General features: G+C 38.7%; 1 protein-coding gene and 1 pseudogene across 1 annotated transcript in view; both read right to left on the bottom strand.

The window, feature by feature from the left end:
* LOC124080039 (butyrophilin subfamily 1 member A1-like) overlaps window positions 1-7,643 on the bottom strand; it is a 28,773-nt gene extending 21,130 nt beyond the window's left edge. Inside the window, exons 1-2 of the mRNA XM_058573092.1 lie at window positions 5,533-7,643; window positions 5,111-5,284 (exon numbers count right to left, since the gene is read on the bottom strand). The gene's annotated coding sequence lies outside the window, so the exon portion shown is untranslated. The remainder of the gene's footprint in view (window positions 1-5,110; window positions 5,285-5,532) is intronic.
* LOC131423462 (protein cornichon homolog 4-like) lies at window positions 1,368-5,116 on the bottom strand (annotated as a pseudogene).
* Window positions 7,644-8,174: the final 531 nt, after the last annotated feature.

Consider the following 8,174-nt stretch of genomic DNA (forward strand, 5'->3'; position numbering starts at 1 on the left):
ACAGGGGAGGAAAACAGAACCAATACTTCCAAGGCCCTGCTTTTTTTCTTAAAAGTACTTTGAAAAAGGAAAACTTGTTTATATTTTTTATTTGCATTTTATAATTTTGTTAGGGATCAGCCATTTTTAATGATCTTGGATGACCAAACCAGCCTTTGGAGCATTCTCTGTCCTAATTCTGACTTTACTTGTGATGTGACCATGTTCATTATAATCTCAAAGGAAAAAATGAAAAAAAATTGTAAAAAAAAAAAAAAATCTTATTCTGAGCATTCCAGTAACTTTTTTGTGTGTATGTACTTTAGCTGTACTATAAGTAGTTGGTTTTATATGAGCTGGTCCACTTTTAAAAAGATTTATTTCTATTTTGTATAGATGAAATCATGTTATCTGCATACCATCTTTTCTGTTTCAAAAAACGTGTGCCTGTAGCTCCTTCAAAAATAATATAGTTCATAAATGTACAGGCTAAATGGAAGGAAGGATATGACAAGTAATATTCTTCTGTTTTTTTTAATACTTTATATGGTAAAAATACTATCTTGTTCAAATACAAAATTATATACTGCTATGATCATGGTTCTCAGGATGATGTAAGTAGTCACTATCTCCACAATTTTTCACTGTAGTGTATCTTTTTTTTAATTAGGTACATATGACAGCAAAATTAATTTTGATTCATTATACACATTGCAGGACAAATTTTCATTTCTCTGCTGTACGCTATGTAGCCTCACACCCTATGTGCAGTCTTACATGTACCTAGGGTAATGATTTCCATCTCATTCCACCATCTTTCCTGCCCACATGGCCTTTCTCCACCCTCCCTCCCCTTTACCCAATCAAACTTCCTCCATTTTCCCCATGCCTCTCCCTCCCCATTTTGGACCAGAATCCACTTATCAGAGAGAACATTCGGCGTTTGGATTTTTGGAATTGGCTTATTTCGCTTATCATGATATTGTTCAACTCCATCCATTTACCTGCAAATGCCATGATTTTATTCTCTTCTAATGCTGAGTAATAGTCTTTTATGTGTATATACCATAGTTTATTCATCCATTCATCTACTGAAGGACATCTAGGTTGCTTCCACAATTGAACTATTGTGAATTGAGCTGCTATGAACATGATGTGGCTGTGTTACTACATCCTTTGGGTATAGACAAAGGATTGGGTCAAATGGTGGTTTCATCCCAAGTTTTCTAAGTAATCTCCATACTGCTTTCCATATTGATTGCACCATTTTTTAAAATTTAATTGATTTTATTTTTTAAATACACAACAGTGGAATGCATTACAATTCTTATTACACATATAGATCACAATTTTTCAAATCTTTGTATATAAAGTATGTTCATGCCAATTCATGTCTTTACATATGTACTTTGTTTTTTTTTTTGCATTGCAATTCTTATTACACATATATACCACAATTTTAATATCTCTGTATATAAAGTAGATTGATACCCAATTCATGTCTTCATACATGTACTTTGGATAATGATGTCCATCACATTCCACCATCCTTGCTAATCCCCAGCCTCCTCTATTTCTCTCCCACACCTCTCCCCTATCTAGAATTCATCTGATCCTTCCATGCTCCCCCTTCCTACCCCACTATGAGTCAGCCTATTTATATCAGGGAAAACATTTGGCATTAGTTTTTTGGGGGGATTGGCTAACTTCACTTAACAATATCTTCTCCAGCGCCATCCATTTACCTGCAAATGCCATGATTTATTCTCTTTTATTGCTGAGTAAAATTTCATTTAATTTTTATCCATTCATCCAATGAAGGGCATCTAGGTTGGCTCCACAGTTTAGCTATTGTGGAGTGGTTGTACCAATTTGCAGTCCCACCAGCAATGTATGAGTGTACCTTTCCCCCCCACATCCTCACCAACATTTATTATTGTCTGTTTCTTGATAACTGCCATTCTGACTGGTGTGAGATGAAATTTTAGAGTAGTTTTGATTCCCATTTCTCTAATTACTAGAAATGTTGAACATTTTTTATATATTTGTTGATTGAATGTATATCTTCTTCTGAAAAGTATCCATTCAGCTCCTTAGCCCATTTGTTGATTGGATTGTCTGGTTTGTTTGTTTTAATTTTTTGTAATTTAATTTTTGTAATTTAATTTTTTGTTCTTTATAAATCCTGGTGATTAGTGCTCTATCTGACGTGTGCATGGCAAAAATTTGCTCCAAAAACATAGGCTCTCTTCACCTCATTGATTGTTTCTTTTACTGAGAAGAAGCTTTTTAGTTTGAGTCCATCCCATTTATTAATTCTTGATTTTATTTCTTGTGCTTTAGGACTCTTTTTTAAGGAAGTCAGGGCCTAATCTGACCTGATTAAGATTTGGGCCTACTTTTTTCTCTATTAGGCGCAGGGTCTCTGGACTAATTCCTAGGTTCTTGATCCACTTTGAGTTGAGTTTTGTGCATGGAGAGAGTTGGGGGTTTATTTTCATTTTGCTGCATATGGATTTCCAGTTCTCCCAGCACCATTTGTTGAAGAGGCTATCTATTCGGTACTATTGTCTAGTATAAGATAACTATATTTATTTGGGTTTGTCTCTGTGCCCTCTATTCTGTACCATTGGTCTACATGTCTATATAGATGCTAATACCATGCTGTTTTTGATACTGTAGCTTTGTAGTATAGTTTAAGGTCTGGTATTGTGATGCCTCCTGCTTAATTCTTCTTCATAAGGATTGCTTTGGCTATTCTGAGTCTCTTATTTTACCAAATAAATTTCATAATTGCCTTTTCTATTTCTATAAGGGATTACATTGGAATTTTAATTGGAATCGCATTGAATCTGTATAGTGTTTTGGGTAGTGTGGCCATTTTGACAATATTAATTTTGCCTATCCAAGAGCATGGGAGATTTTTTTCATCTTCTAAGATCTCCTTCAATTTCATTTTTTAGTGTTCTGTAGTTTTCATTGTAGAGGTTTTTCACCTATTTGGATACGTTCATTCCCAAGGATTTTATATATTTTTTGAGGCCACTGCAAATGGGATAAGTTTCCTAATTTCTCTGTCAGAGTACATCATTGATGTACAGAAATGCATTTGATATATGGGTATTGATTTTATATCCTTCTACTTTGCTGAATTTATTCATTAATTCCACAAGTTTTCCGGGGGAAGTTTATTAGACCCTCTAAGTATAGAATCATGTCACCAACACATAATAATTTGAGTTCTTTTTCTATTTGTATCCTTTTAATTTCCTTCATCTGTCTAATTGCTCTGGCCAGAGTTTTTCAAGGACTATATTGAATAGAAGTGGTGAAAGGGGGCATCCCTGTCTTGTTCCAGTTTTTAGAAACAATGCTTCCAAGTTTTCGCCTTTTAGAATGATGTTGGCCTAGGGTTTAGCATAGATAGCTTTTACAATGTTGAGGTATGTTTCTACTGTTCCAAGTTTTTATAGTGTTTTGAACATGAAAGGGTGCTGTATTTTGTCAAATGCTTTCTCTGTATCAATTGATAAAATCATATGATTCTTTAAATCTATTGATGTGATCAATTATATTTATTGCTTTCCATATGTTGAACCAACTTTGCATCCCTGGAAAGAACCCCACTTGATCATGGTGTACTACTTGTTTAATATGCTCTTGTATGCAGTTTGCCAGAATGTCATTGGGAATTATTGCCTCAATATTCATCAGGGATATTTGTCTGAAATTTTCTTTCCTTGATGTGTCTCAGCCTGGTTTTGGTATCAGGATGATACTGACTTTGTAGAGTGAGTTCAGAAGGACTACTTCCTATTCTATTTCATGGAATAATTTGAGGAGTATTTGGTATTAATTCTTCCTTGTAGGTCCTGTACAACTCAGCTGTGAATCTGCCTGGTCTCAGGATTTTTTTTTGATAGGCTTTTGATGCTGTCATCTAATTCCTTGCTTGAAATTGATATGTATAAATTGTGTATGTTCTATGACTCAGTTTGGGTTGATCATATGACACTGTAGTGTATATTAACTCCAACCACAGTTTCTCTGGCATCAGTCATTGATCACAGCTAAAATCATATTATAAAAATTCATGAGGAAATGAAGCAAGTGGAAACAAAGATTGGTCATGGGTTCTTTCATGTGTGACTTCAGTTGACCTTAATTTTGTAACCCCCCATGTTACCACTTGGCACCATAATGAGCGAATCTATATTCCAAGTACCAACAGGTAAGTTGAGAGGAAAGATGAAGCAGTTAAGTGAAACAAGCAAAACATGCTGAAAATGGTATGGCCAAGAAATTCTGAGCAACATGATCTAGCATTAATGTCATCACATTCTAAATCAGATGATATAATTCTGAAGTAGACTGACAGGGAGATGAGGGCACAACAATTTTGGAGTGAAGAGATGAACACTATTGCTTCCATCCTCCTCCTTCTCCTTTCCTTATTGTAGGAGTTAACCATTTTACTAAATTGATTAATGCCTCAGTTACTCTTTCTCACATGCTCTGAGCAATTCAGCACCCTGCTTTAACAGGTACTAGGTTATTGTGGTTTAGATGATTCCATCAAAGTCCAGAAACCACATAAATCATTTGAATAAGGAAAACTTAATATAGACTTATTCATTCCTGAGGCCCTGGGTTTAATCCCTAGCACTGAAAAAGTAAAAAGAATTAACAATTAAAGGTGGTTTTCTACTAAAAGAAGTAAAAGAAGGCTCCAAAGAATGCAGAAATGGCATACAGAAAGCAGGTACTACCTCTTGGGATGAGGCAGAGTAGCAAAGGAAGGAAACAATGTACGATAGGGTCCCCAGTGAGACTGAGGTTCAGAACTCAATGGGGAAGATGGGACTATGGTCCACTGTAAGGTTGAAAGGTATCTGTAATGCTCCAACTAACCAGGTGTCCTCTTTCATAATACACTCCAGAACACTTCTGACACCAAATGTTTAGAGTTTTCCACACCAAGTTATTCTCCAACTCTCTGCACATATCTGGGTGTCCTATAATTCAATTAAGGAATGAGCAGAAACCCCACAGATTAAGTGCACCCCTTGGTCTTAAAAGTATGCCCACATGACTTACTGACAATCACAAGATGACTCCTCAATTTACTCACCTGTTTCTGAAATTCCTGTCACCGTAGGTAGAAAAACAGCCCACTATGGTGGCCCATGCCTGTAATCCCTGAGGCAGGAGTATCACAAGTTCCAAGCTTATGGTCAAAGCTTGCTGTAATTCATCTTGCATCTGAAAATTCTCTTTTTTATTTATGTTCACTCAAGTAATACTTCTGTTTTCTCAGTTGTAGTATTGACACAAAAGGGAAATGGAGAGAAAAGTCAAAGAGGGTAGCAGGAAGTGTGGATATGATCAAAGTACATTATATGCATGCATGGAATATATCAAAGTAAAACCCAATATTTTGTATGATGAATATGTACTAATAGCTTTTTTTAAGGAGGGGGGGGGGTCTATTGCCTTTTCTTTAATTCCCTGGATTAACATATCACAACATTCTCAATGGTACCAGAAATTTACCTTGTTATGGAATAAGAGGTATGTTTTATTCATCCGAAATAGGAAGCAGATAATATAGAATGTTGGACTCTTCTCTTAAAACTCCATCATTCATTGGAGTTTGGAACTGAAATATTCTCCAAAGGATCATCTGTTAAAAGCTTGGTCCCCAGCTGGTGGCCTTTTTAGGAGGTGGTAGAAACTTGAGGAGGTGGGGACTAGGAAACAGGAAGGAAGTAGGTAACTTGGCTGTGTCCTTGAAGACAGTCTTGTCCTGGGCCCCCTGTTTCTCTTGCTCTTGCCTCCCTGAACCCTTGCCTTCTATCTTCCATGAGGTGAGACACTTGCTCCATCACCTGTTCCCTGTCATCACATGACATTCTGCCTCAGAAACAATGGAGCCAGGTGACTATGAACTGAAACCTCTAAGACTGGGAGGATAATAAATCTCTTCTCCTTCAGGTTGATTTTCTCACAGAGAAAAAAAAAGGTGACTAACACATTATTCATTTCTCTGGAAATTTCTGGATGATAAACTTTCTATCATCTGCAGAAATAGAACAAGTGACCATTCTCAACCTCAAGGTTCCTCTACAAACATTCAAGTCCAGTAATGTGTGTCCCATTTGTTTGATTTTTTCTTGAGATAGGGTACCACTATGCTGTCCAGGCTGGTCTCAAAATTATGGGCTAAAGTGATCCTCCTACTTTAGCCTCCCCAGTAGCTAGGACCACAGGTATGTGGTGCCACACCTGTCTTAAATACATTTTAACCAAAAAAAAACAAAAATGGCTCCTCATAGTTAAATTCCACATTCCCTAAGCCAGTTCCAAAACAGTCAAATTTTTTCTTCTGCTATCTGAATATAGGACATGAATAGAACTCTCATAACCACACATATGAAGTCTGAACACAGAGCAGGAGGACAAGCCCAGTGAGCCTTCCAAGTATCATCTCAGGAGATTTTGCCACAGGGAGTCTGTAGCCAAAGGAAAGGCAACAGTGGGGGATCAAGGACAGCAAGGGACCCTGTGGGAACAAAACCTGAAAGTTTCAGGGAAGTAATGGAGATTCAGCCTCTGGGTGAGCACCATCAACACCACAGCCAGCGTTGAACCCCTCCATTGAGGTGCTCAGGATCGCCTCTAAAGGAAATGAATTGTCAAGCTGTATAGGGAGCCCCTCAGACTCTCCATGGAGCAAATTGTCATGGACACATCTCCATACATAAACATGAAGTATGGAAAGAGAGTTCCACAGAAGGAAACTGGAGGGAAAGAGAAAATATGAAAACCATCCATCAAGTTATAGAAGGAGACATCCCCTTCACTGTAGTCCAGGAAAACCCCCACCCTGGCAGGGATTTTGCCTAGGAAATAACCAAGTCACAGGATCAGTCCAGGCACAACATCTATCCTTAAACTTCCCCAGGACCTAAAACCCTCTATCTGGTAATTCCTCATGCCAATCTATTCTTTTCATATCTTTCCTTCAGACTCCCAGAGTCCACCTGCTGAACCATCCTTTCTCTATCACCACTTCCCAGTAACATCTTCCTGATATGATGCCCTCAAAATCCAACACACTGCATTTCTCATATGTGCATATGCATCTTTTCATTAGACAGAAAGCCTGTGGTGATCAGAGTCTGGATCCAGAGTGACAGGCCTTGTTGAGAGAGTTATCAATCATGCAAAGTCCTCCCCTGCCCCAATAAAAAGCACACAGACACCCACCACCTCATAGCCACAGAGTTGCCTGAACTGAGGAGGGGATAAGCTTCCTGCAATATGAGTCTTTTAACTCAAGGCCATGTTCTCAAACAGGAGAAAGAGCCAGAGGCTGATTTTAGGGGGGGTAGATTTGTGACAGGACCCTTGAGAACCAGTACCAGTGTTGTGACCATCACTTCTGCCATGGTAACACTGTTGGTGATGCCAGCATCTGAATCACCACAGAGAACTTAAGGAGAAGCCAGAAGCCATGAGGGCAACAGGAGGAACATCTAGAAGCACACAGTCACTCATAGGCTTGGAACCATTCCTTCCGTCAATCTACGAGAGAACACAGATCTCATATCAGGGATTTGCAGAGTCTCTACACATCAGGGTCAGCACCCAGTCTTCTGAAACACAGCAATGTGGAAGGAAGAAGGGAAAAGCTATGTGAAAACATTCTGCTGCTGTATATTTACACACACACACACACACACACACACACACCTCACACATTCTGCTGCAGCTTTCCCATGAAGACTAAGCCCAAAACCTTAACACCCCAGGATCAAAACAGTGGATATAAATCTGAAAGGTCACTGTTCAGATTTAACTACTAAATAATGCTTTTCTCAAGGCACAGACACACAACCATCCTGAAAACTGGGTTATCAAGAGATTTAATTGATGTTGTCAAAATTTCCAAGACCTCCAATTACTTATAAAGAACGGACTGTGAGTAGACTACCATGGGAGATAAAGTCCAGAGGCCCAGATCCACCCACGCCAGCATCTGTGGGGCCCAGGGGCATAGCAGGCCTGGTCCACACCTTTCCTGGTGGGGCAGACACTCGCCAGAGCTGAGCCTCTGGTGAAGAACTGCCCCTTCTAACCAGTGGACTACCATGGGAAGCGAGAGCCATCCCAGACTGCCCACACCAGTCCAC

The sequence above is a fragment of the Marmota monax genome, unplaced genomic scaffold, assembly GCF_021218885.2.
Source record: "Marmota monax isolate L192 unplaced genomic scaffold, Marmota_monax_Labrador192_F-V1.1 WCK01_AAM20220418_F8-fsc00693, whole genome shotgun sequence".
Taxonomy (NCBI): Eukaryota; Metazoa; Chordata; class Mammalia; order Rodentia; family Sciuridae; genus Marmota; species Marmota monax.